The sequence below is a fragment of the Mus caroli genome, chromosome 3 (genome assembly GCF_900094665.2).
Source record: "Mus caroli chromosome 3, CAROLI_EIJ_v1.1, whole genome shotgun sequence".
Lineage (NCBI taxonomy): Eukaryota > Metazoa > Chordata > Mammalia > Rodentia > Muridae > Mus > Mus caroli.
This window is the reverse complement of record NC_034572.1, coordinates 50,134,847-50,147,346: the sequence shown is the minus strand read 5'-3', so window position 1 is coordinate 50,147,346 and position 12,500 is coordinate 50,134,847.

The window sequence follows — 12,500 nt, the reverse complement described above, 5'->3', positions numbered from 1 at the left end:
GGAATAAAATTTGAAATGTAAATAAAGAAAATATCTAACAAAATCCTCAAAATAAAGAAAGAGAAAGAGAGAGAGAGATTGAGAGAGAGAGAGAGAGAGAGAGAGAGGAAGGAAGGAAGGAAGGAAGAAGGAAGGAAGGAAGGAAGGAAGGAAGGAAGGAAGGAAGGAAGGAAGGAAGGAAGGAAGAACAAAGAAAGTTCCAACCTCTCTCACTGAGATAAGAGTAGCTAAGAGATGAGAGTTCTCAGGAGCCTGATGAGGAATTGCCATGACAACAGTGAGACCCTGGAGGAAAACAGTGCTTAATGGTGGGCCTCCTGGCTGATCTGACCTTGTTGCTACCAGGCCTGTTTGAAAAAGAAAGTGCTTTTTGGTGTGCAATAAAAAGACTGCGGTAAGAGATGTTTAAACTGTACCTCTATTGATGCTGAACAGAACTAAAATAAATCTTACAAAGTCATCCAGAAAAAAATAAAGAATTTGGCATTAACCTTCAACAAATAGTATGGGGGTGCATGTGAGTACCTAAAACACTCAAAAAGAAGAGAAAGAGGCGAAGGCAGAGAAAGAAGGAGAGAGTAAAAAATGGACCAATAAAGAATCACCTTCTCCAAAAATTTCTGAGGACAAGATTAAATATTGCTTGTTCCATGTATTTCAACATATTTAATTCAACAAAGATTATGGAGTAGCTGCTATACACAGGGCTGTATTTTGAGGTGTATATGCACAGTGTGGTCCACTCAATACTAAGGACAATGATTTCTACTTGATGGGAATTTAGACACTCTCTTCTTTTTGGAGTCTATAAGAAAACACTATGTTAGTAAGTAAAAATATTGTCTTTTCATTGAGATGTTTTCTAACTTGATGTGGAGCAAAATCATACTTACATTTGTGGGCACAACTGTGGGTGCCCCAGTGAGTTTGAGGTAATTATCATGTGAATAATTGGTCTGTGGAAAGTTTGCTTCTATATGATGATGTCAAAACATCTGTGGCTCATTCCCGGCCTGAAGATAGTTCTGGAGAAGGGAACGTGCCCTTCTGAGGTAGCCCTTTGGATAGCCTCTCTAAAGCACAGATGGTGCAGTCTGTGCTGTCACATTCTATGGTAATTACTGGTTCTGTTGTTGCTGGCTTTATGCACTCACTCTGTCTAGACTTCAATTTCTGGAGCCTTTAGTGACTCATTTTTCAACAAAATGCAAGTCACTTCACTTTGCTTTGTTTTAAGCTCTATATAACCTAATATTTAATGTGCTCTGAGTAATGTTATGTGCACTTCATCAAAAAAGCAGTCTACAGACATCCAAGAATATCAGACCATAATCTCATTTACCCTTTCTTATTGAAATCTCAACTTTGTAAAAACTCATATCCCAGACTATTCAGCAACGTTAATCGGGGTAACTTCAACAATGTTTTTTGTCTTCTATTTGGTTGGCAATAACTCAATATGAATAACATAATATCATATTTGTTTGAGTTTTGAGTTGTTCAATTTGGCAGCTGTCTATTCCCTCAAACCTAATGCTTTAACCTAAAAGGCCTTATGGTCAAATTGTAAAGTCTGCGTGTTTGGGACAGAGTAAGGGGTGAGCCAGTGCAAAGTCTTGGAAACTCTATCCAGTAGCATCTGACTCTAACTGTGTAAGCATATCATAGATGGATGTAAACCAGGGTATGCAAGAAGAGGGTTGGGTTGCTCTAGGGCTCATGGGACAAGGGTTGGTCCTTATTGCTGCCAGCAGATGGTCAATTCTAACTAGAATTTAGAGGCATGGAGTCACCTGGAATAATTTCATCACTGGTTTTCTCATGGCATATCTCTATGCTTGTATTGTGTTCTCATGAGAATAGCCTTTACCCTCATGGTGGGACAATGTTCTCAGACAAGCAAGGTAGAACATCAGAAACCATTTGCTTGGGTCATTCAGAAATTTGACCTTTCTTCAAGACCTTCTTTCTACTAATTCTAAAGATTTGAAACAGGCATGCCTTTATTTCCACATACTTCTATATTATATGTCACTCTCTCAAGAGTATTTCCTTTTATTTAACATCTTCATTTGTTAAATTGACTTACTAATCTCTTTATTTTATCATCCATCCTTTTAATAAAAGTTTGTTAAGAGTTTATGTCAACATTCAGTCTTGGCCAAATAGAGAGTTTTAACTAAAACAAGATCCTTGTTTCAGAGATTTTATTGACTTGGCACTAAAAATTCAAACTGTTGTCTAGTGCTAGAAACCTCACACCATTTCTTCCTTTAGTCATATGATGGAGGCATGATTATTCCTACTTTATAGCATGTGAACACTCTCTTTGTTCTGTTGGCTTTAAAATCTCATATCTCAATTACCTTTATTTTTACAAGGTCTGTTTAATATTTCCTTCTAACCCATAACTACTACTTAGACATCACTCATGATTACTTTTGTCACATGGGGGAATATCTGGGTTATTATGGCTATCCGTTTTCCCTTAATTATAGTTTCAACAATCAGGGCAACCTTAGTTTTTAAGCAAAACACTGAATAATTCCACAAAGAAGTCACACTTCTGATGTGAAACCACAGTTAAGGAGAACTCTAAGCAAATTTACTCTATTTTTCTGACAAATAGGCCAGGGGAAAGAAAGCTTTTAAATTTATTAGAGATGACTTGTTTGAGCAACTTGCATCTCCTCCATGGTCCCTACTGAGCCTTCCACCCATGAATTATACAGGCAATTTGGATCAAGAAGGTAAAGGAAATCTTGAATTGCCAGTGCCCTCCAAGTTCGTAAGGAGGCTATTAACTGTATCAGTGCTTTGCAATGTGAAATCTGGGGTTGTTTTCTGCAAATGCTAGCTCCCATTCCCTTTTAATTTCCCTCCTTGCTCCATCTTGCTTTGGCTTCAGTAAGTGTTGGAAGATGGCCAACACTATTCTCCTATGATAAAGTGACAGACTTTAGAATTATTACTTGATTTAAGGAGCCCTGGTTTAGAACATATATATATATATATATNTGTGTGTGTGTGTGTGTGTGTGTGTGTGTATACATACATACATACATATATATATATATATGTGTGTGTGTGTGTATACATACATATATATATACATATATATATATATATATATATATATATATTCTCTTCCTCACTAAGCTGAATATCCTTAGGCTAATAAATTAACCTCTGTGAGTGTGTGCCTTCCACTTATTTTTCAGACTCTGTTAAAGATGAAGACTGTGATGAATGTCTGGTCATGTAGGAACTCATTTGTATTTTTAACTATTCTTTTATTGTTGTTGTTGTTCTTATCATGATTACCTTGTATGATAGATTCTTGTCAACTTGACATTACATAGTGCCATTTGGGAAGAGGGGACCTCTTTGAGAAAATGCTCCCATTACTTGGTCTGTGGGTCATTTTTTTTATTTATGATAGATCCAGATAGGCCCAGTTTTTTTGTGCATGGGGTCTTCCCTGGGGAGGTGGTTCTGAGATGTATAAGAAAAGCAAGCTAAGCAAGACATGGAGAGCAAGTCAGTAAGCGCAGTTCCTCCATGGTCTCTGCATCAATACCTATCTCCAGGTTCTGGCCTGAGTTTCTTCCTTGGTATCTCTTCATCATGTACTGTGATGTGTCAAATAAAAGTGTGAAAGTCAAATAAACCTTTTTCTCCCCAAGTTGTTCTGGTCTTAGAGTTTTAATCACAGCAATAGAAACAAATTAGGATCCCACAGATGATTTTCCTGTTCGGGTAGTATATATTATGCTCCAGTCATTCTCTTCCCTTTAGATATATTCCATCTAACACAGAATCTTAGAAAGTCATCATGCAGATCCCAAATGGAGAACAGAGCTGAGTTTGTTGAAAACAAATGCCTGTCAGAAGACAAAGGTAAACTCCCAGCATAAGATCATGAGCATAGCTGTACAAAAGACCTGGTGGTCACCAGTATGATATGAGTCAGGCTCAGGAGGCCAAAATGGAGAGGACCACCTCCATTATGGATTTATTATCATGAGCCTCAAGCTCCAAGCGTTTTGATGAAGCACTGATATAAACATTACCCTTCCACAATCTAGGCTTATTCCATGAAGTATACTCTTTGATTGACTTGTGAATTTCCAGAGCTACTAAACACAATGCACAGAGTATCATGGAATTACTACACACTTGAGTTATCTCCTTTTTTTGGATACTAACACATTAAGCATCCTCACTTACTACCATTTCAAGACATAGAAATCTCTGAAGCTACCACACGAGTTGGACAGTTGGGCACCCATGTTGCAAACTTCTTGAGTGATGTATGTGCATGTGTGTATGTGTGTGTGTGTGTATGTATATAGATATATATGAATGCATGTTTTGCAAATCAGTTTATCTTCAAGATTGTGTCTGTTCTATGTTCTCCAAAGAAAATGCCCTATTAAACATTTTGTGCTCTTAAAAGAAAGAAAGAAAGAAAGAAAGAAAGAAAGAAAGAAAGAAAGAAAGGAAGGAAGGAAGGAAGGAAGGAAGGAAGGAAGGAAGGANGAAAGAAAGAAAGAAAGAAAGAAAGAAAGAAAGAAAGAAAGAAAGGAAGGAAGGAAGGAAGGAAGGAAGGAAGGAAGGAAGGAAGAAAGGAAGAAAGAAAGAAAGAAAGAAAGTCATCATGCAATGCTGCAATACATTTCAAATACTATAAGAGAAGTATACCAGATAGAGCAACTCTTAAACTTGCACCGCAAAACATAGAAAACAGAGAGCAGCACTGTGGTCAGCGTGCAACTTCCATGAAACAAGTTAGAACCACTGTATGTTAGAGACACCAAGATTTACATAGGACTACAGAATAAAAGCCTTGTTTCTAGTGCATGGGAACCTCTGGGCATATGAAGGGTAATATTTTCAACTATGAGCTGCTGCTTCCTGTAAACTTTATATACATTATATATTCAGTATTTTAGGGCCTAAAGGATATCACTATGTTACCCAGAGGATAGGCTTCACAATGGTTTGATTTCTTATCACTCCACCTCCCCCCAAACTGAAGTCCATTCTATGTTTATAGAGAGGACCTAGTTGGAGCAACTTCAAGTGCAAAAAAAGGAGTTAATATTACAATTCTTATGACCATTTGGTAAAGAAACAATGCCTTTGGTACAGAAAAAAATTTTAAAAATGGGTTTGATGAATATAACAGGGGCATAAAAGAGTGCTGTTCCCCATATTCTAAAAATTGTATAAATACATGCTTGCTCCTTCATGAGACTTTAAAATGATGATACTTCACAGGTATGTTTAACCCAAGAAAATATAAATCCCACAGAAAGAAACAGATGCTCCAAGATCACAGGAGAGCAAGCTGGAATCAACTCAGGGCAGAGGATGCTGAGAGGATGCAGCTGATCACTGTACTGCTCCATTGGTCAGATTGTGCTTTAGAACCCAGTTACAGGGACAGGGGACCATCATGGGTGGAGTCGAGAAGAACTGCAGAACAAAAGCATAGATGTTGAAAATTAAGGATTCTTTTAGAAAAGGTGAGTCGTCTTTCTGACTGGAGCAAAGCACTCAAGAAATCCACAAAAAGAAGACTGTAGGTCTCTGGGTGGGAGCTGAATCAGAGAGGTACCTCACACATCTAGGAACAGGAAGACTCCTGTGAAAGATATCCTCTATCTTTTGGCTAGAGCTACATTCATCCAACCCCTACATAAATACAACAGAGTTAGATGTTGTAGTAATAAACAAGACATGGAAGAGCAAGACTTTCTGCTTATGATCATGGGTCAAGATATATGAGTTGCTCTCTCTTCTCTTCTCTCTCTGTGTGAAAATTGGTGGGAATACATTTGTGGATGATAAAAAAAAAATAGAGAGTCCTCTCTCCTAAATTCAAAACTCTATACTGGGAGGAGAGGACATGAAAGGGAAAAATCAAGACAAAAACCTGGTGATAGTTGGGCATTTAATCTATAAAATAACTGTGCCTCTAAGTATCTAAGAGTTTCAACTATGCCAATATCTCTCATGGTCCTACCAGGAGTTGAATTTACCTCCAGGCTAAAGAAGAAACACTTCTCATAAATTCTAATCCACTAAGAGAAGGCCAGGGTAGCAGTCTAGGAGTCAAAGCTTTGGCATTTGGGTGGAATAGAAAATAACCTCTGGCATCTTTGACAGCATGAAAGCAATTGAGCCCAATCTCGGGATCAATGGAAAAAGCCATATTTCCTATCCTAATGGACATCTGTAGATACTGTCCAAAGGTGATCAAGAAAGCCCCGAATACATTATTTACAACTGCAAAAGTAAACCAAACAAGTTCCAAAATCTATACTGTAACTCCCAGGAACAGAGAAGTGGGGAGTAAAGAAGAATGGACTCTTTATCATCATCCATTACTGGATCCATTCACACTTGTTAATGTACACAAGAACTATTGCTGGAATCATATGCTATAGATGCATTGAAGATGCCTCTGGAAGAGGCAACAAACGAATGGCTGCACCTTCTAGGCAATGGGATGTGGCTAAGACAATGGTCTGCAGGATTATAGAAAGACATTTTGAAATTTGCAAACTTCTACTCGGCCTGTATGTCCTTAAACTATGAATACTTGATAACTGTCAAAATTTCAAAATGTGGAACATCTGGATTGGACACCTCTGTCCAGATGATGAGGATTACTAGGATTTCTTTGCTGACTAAAAGATAATTGCAAATGAGCCAGTGAGATGGCTCAGAAGGTAAGGAGACTTGTCACTAAGACTGATGAGCTGAGCTCAATCCATAGGACCCAAATGATAGAAGAAGAGAGCACCTCCTATAGACTGTCCTCTGACCTCCACACCTGCCACGTGGCTCATGAAAGTGTGGATGCACATAAATGAATGAGTGAATGAATGAATGAATGAATGAATGAATGTAAAGGTTTCTTTTTTTAAAAGTATCATCAGTTCAACCTGAAGTAATTTTTTTCTTTGTATATGGCCTTGGCCTCGACATTTTTATTTTATCCCTTCTCTTAACAATTTTCTCTCTTAGAAATGACAATTTGATTTTTTTCACCATGTCAGCTTTAAATCGAGGCTTACAGATGTCAATTCAATTAGCAGTATCTAGTTTGACTAAGCACAACTTTCACTGATAAATCATCACCTGCCGAAGCTGTAGATACTGTTGGAGAAATCCCAGTTAACCAAAAGAAGAAAATAATGAATATTTGGGATTAAGCATATAGTTGCATGTAAAAGTGATAGGAAATGGCACCTAAAATTTTTAAATAGGCTAATTTACACACACATAATTACTTCAATTTCTCTAGCCAGGTTGACTGTGTACAGACATTTGCATAAAAGGAGCATGAGGAAAGATTTCAATGAAACTATTTCCCTAATAAAATTTCAAGTAGGCAGATGTTTGCCCCAAGGAACCATTCAGACAACAGAACTTACATTAAAAACACACGTGTTCCAAAAGAAAGAACATCTTTAGCCAGCAAATTTCTATCTTTTTCAGATGCATTCCTTCTCCAGTTAAATTTGGACTGCATTCTTTAGAACAGGTAAACTCACTTTTGTCCATTGATAAGTCTTCCACTGGAAAGATCTGGAAAACTTGCAATGTTTACCTTGAAAATTCTCCTGGGGATATTACAGCTTTTAAAATGTTAATTTATACAGATATGAACAGCTTAATTAGGCTCACACTCTGAACAGTGTTCTCTCTCTCTCAAGAGCTGCCTGCCGTCTGTTAAGTCAACTATTTCCAGTTCCCATAGTACATCATTTTAGCTGAAGAGACTTAAAATCCCAGTCAACCATAAAGATCATCTGCCCTACTATTCATCCTAAATTCATCTGAGTCATCATTTTTTCCCATCTTATTTTTAATCACCAGATTTGAAAGGAACTTCAAAAGAAGGGGGGGGGGAGCCTAAACAATTCATTTTGCAGGCTGGGGGTTTTGAAGCAATGACTAGCTTGCTCTGTTGGTCTAGAAGGCCACTTGTTTTCTTGTTCTCTAAAGCAGAAACTGGTAGGAGGCAGAAGAGTAAACTCAGAAGCCTGGGAGTCTGAAGAAGGGCTTCATTTTCTGATTTAATGTCCTGAGTCACCTCAAACCTGTGTACAGACAGTCATTTTGATTTTAGAAGAGTTGGCTATAGTAAAAATACCAGAAGCTCTGACACCTAATGGCCATAGCAGTGGACTCACTTTTTTGTTCTGCCTAATCCAGGTTTTTAAGCCTAGGAAGTGCTCTCCTAGCCACTGAGTGGTTAGTCATCCTAGGTAAACCGCATTATTGTAAGGTGGTGGAAACTTAGGTGGTATGTCACTGGGGCACATTGTCTAAGGTTGTATTTCGTCCCTGGGTACTTCCTGTCTCTCTGCCTGGACTTTCTGGCTACCTTTCCTCTACCACACTTTCTGTTATGGCACTGAGCCTCACCTCAGGCCTAAAAGCAATGAACTAGCTGAGTTTGAAATGAACCCTCTGACATCACATGTCAAAATAAGATTCCCCTCTTTATATTTTTTATTTTATTTTTTAAGGCATTTACTGTCATGGTGGAAAGTGGATAAATAAAACCGCACTCCCAGATTTCCCTCTCTTAACTTGTTTACCTTGACTATTTTGTCACAGCATTGTGAGGTATCCACCAGAGAAGAGCACTTTTACATGGGTTCAAGCCTACGGAAAGTCTTTACTAGCCAGCTGCCTGGTGGTTACATGGAATATTTGGGACCCTAGTGCAGTCCCCAAGCCTGTTTTAGGGTTGGCTTCTAAGCATAAAAGACACAACCTGGGTTGACACACATGTTCACAAAAATAGTAAGTCAGAATGGAACTACAGAAGCCAAAAACCAAGGGTAGTGCATTTAGAAGCTTTTCCAGATCTTTGGAGTTTGATGGATTACTTCTTTTGTTCTCATTTTTGGCAGATTTGCTGCCTATATGCTGGGTTCCAAGAACTGAATGGTACTTCTGCCCATGGCATTGTAATAATAATGAATAAAATAAAAGTCAAGTCAAGTAAAAGTGGCTGTTACCCAATTCCTGGGGTTAAGGTCTGGGGGCCTCTTACAATAGCAGCCAAATGAGATTAACACAAGTCTGATACTTTTCTTCTAGATCCGAAGATCTCTGCCTTATTTTGTCACCTCAGTTATAGCATGTGTTCACATATAGCTAGGCACCTTTCATTCATGTTGCCACCATAAAATACACACAGAAACAGATAGAGGTGCCTTCCTATTCTTACCCCACAAATGTAGACAGCATGGGGTGTGTCTTTGTATGAATATGTAAGAATACACCATAGGCTGTGACTATCACACTCTGCTCCATTTTTCTGGGGATAGATAAGAGGACATTTCCTATCTTTTAAAGACTCTTGGTTTATGAGTTTCTACTTATCCAATAAATTATTTCTTTGCGCTTTGCTGTGCACTGTGGTAGAATCCATCAAATTTGTAGTGTAGGGTGGTTGATGAAACTGATTGGTCCCAACCTTTACAACAAAATAAAACACATAACTCTAATACTGCCAAGTTCTAACTAGCAAGTGTTTTCTGGTGCTCACTTGGCCTCTTATTAATTCTGTTTACTGCTTCTGTTTGATATGTATCATGTGTCATACATAGGATCCTCAAATGCCTGCCTGTCAGCACTACACTTTTAAGAGAAGAATAAAATAACAATGCATGAAGGCTTTACCTTGGGCGTGCCTGGGTTAAAATCAGTTCTTGCACTACCGTGTATAAACTGGATGTCATGAGAAGGCTCGCTTCATAGTCCTTATGCAAAAGGGAAGAGCTAGTACCCTGAGTGTTGGGGGTTGTTATGGTGCTGCTATGTATTCAAATGCTAAATTCTAGCTCCCAAGATTTGGTTGCTATCCCAAGGAGCACAGTCTCAGGTATACCAAAATATGTGATGTAAACTTTGCTGGGCAATCTTCTCTGACAGGTTAAGTAAAAGGGGCTGTTACCCAAACACTGGGGAGGACAAATATAGGTAAGATTTGGGTTGCCAGGCTGGGGGTTATAAGCAGGAAACAGGGAGAGAAGGAGAAGGAGAAAGAAGACAGAGAGATGGGATAAACCAGGAGCACATGGCTGAGAGAAGTGCCCCCTGAGGACAGACTGATGGAGCAGAAACAACCCACACAAAATTCAGACAGCAAGTAACTTGGGAGCACAGTTGAGAATTAGGCAGTCTAGCATAGAGAAATAGTTTAGGGATAATCACTCAGTAATTGGGCTAAGGATGATTAAATAAATCAACAAGACACTGACTTGGTTATTGGGGGGGGGGGTCTGTCCAGGTTATAATCAAAACTAATAGAGTTATTGCATATCCTTCAACAACATCTGAAATCACTGTGCCCTGGCCTCTGGTCCTATACCTTCATTAATCAACTAAGGTTAGTTTTAATTTTACTCTTTACCCTTTTGTTCCTGTGTATGTATGAATATTTTACCTCCTTGTTTGTCTGTATACTACTTGTATGCCTGGTACCCACTGAAGCCAGAAGACAAGGTCAGATCCTATGGAGCTTGAGTTACAAGACAGTTATGAGTGGCTATGAGTGTATTGGGACCTCAAGCCTGATTCTCTGCAATAGCAGCAAGTACTTTTAAGCACTGAGCCATCTCTTCAGCCACACCCAACATTACTTGAGCATCTGTCCTTTTGGAGCACAGTCCACTGTTGACCAGCTTGCTGTTGATTTTATACAACTTCTCTACCATGATGTAGCATACCACCAATCACTCATTTTTCTCCATTTTGAATACATCTTGCTTTATATAGATTCATTGATTAAAAATTCTAATCATGTCCTTTGCTTCTCTTTGCTTCCAGAGAACAGGTACTTTGCTTTGCAGTGAGTGACAAATCAGAACTGTTCTGTGGCCACCATCTTCTCCATAACACCATCACTGCATTTAAGGGGAACAATTATTTTAGTAGTTTTATTTAAATATTGTATTCTTTTCTTTAATACAAGAATATGAATGGAGGTTAGAGTACTAGAATGTTATCTACTTAGCACTTATAGGCCCTGGATATGACTGGAGATTATAATAAAATTCAATGGTATTTACTTAGCACTCATAAGAACCTGGGCTCAACCCTTAGCACTACAAAGGAAAAACAAAACAAATCAAACAACAAACAAACAAACCCAAAAGCAGTATGGGCAGACTCTTTGGTACTAGTCAAATCATTCACAGATGTATAGAGAAAACTTGGCCATTTGCATCCACACCTACTCTCACCTTATGCATCCCCTGAAGGATTCAGTGCTAATTGGCCTTATCTTTCCATATTTCTGTTTTGTGCATAGAAACACACATGTACAAATACACATAATCAAATTAATTTGTTTGTTTATAGAGTGTTAATTTTATTTTTGTTCTTTCTATTTTCTTTCCATTTACAGGTTACATTATTTACAGCAGTTGTAAACTTTCCTGTATGATAAAATGTGGATGTGATTTTTAATAGCTGAATAAATAATCCATAGAATGGATGTGTTGTATTTGACCTCATCAATAACAGAAACTCCAGTAGGTTTCTATCCCATGATTAGTGGTTGTGGGAGTTTGAATGAGAATGGTCCCTTTAGCTTCATAGATTTAAATGTTTCATTATCAAGGAATAGGAATAGCACTTCTTGAAAGGATTGGGAGATGAGGCTTTTTGAAGGAAGTGTGTCACCGTGAATAATTTTTGAGGTTTCAAAAGCCTATGTCAAGCCCAGAGTCTCTTTTGGCCTAAATATCAGAATGTAGCTCTTACCTACTTCTCTAACACCATGCTTGCCTGAAGCCATGCTCCCTGCCATGACGATAATAGACTAAACCTCTGACTCTGTAAGCCAGCTCCTGATTAAATGCTTTCTTCTATAAGAGTTAGCATGGCCATGGTATCTCTTCACAGCAATAGAACAGTAACTAATACAATGGTGCTCCTGGCAATACCCTTTCATGGGCATCTTTTATATCTTTTATATCAATTCTTTTGATTCTGTACTACATAATCGCAGACCTAGAACTTTGCATCAGAGTATGTGTGTATCAGCAAGATTTGCTAGGAGGCTGCTTAACCTTCAGCTTTGGAATACTGATGGACATACTTACCACATACCCCGGACTTCATTTTGTATTTCTAATTTTAATATGTTTTCCTGAAAGAAGAATGAATGGAAACCTAAGAAGAATGAAGCTTGTGAAACTTAACCTCTGAGTCTCCATGGAACCAGGAGCTTCTAATGCACAAATATACACATTTAGGGGTTTTAATCGGTTCTTTGAGAATTTCATTCAATGTATCTTTTTTTTTAATTTTTAATATTTTTATTACATATTTTCCTCAATTACATTTCCAATGCTATCCCATAAGTCCCCCATAGCGCCCCCCACTTCCCTACCCACCCATTCCCATTCTTTTGGCCCTGGCATTCCCCTATATTGGGGCATATAAAGTTTGCAAGTCCA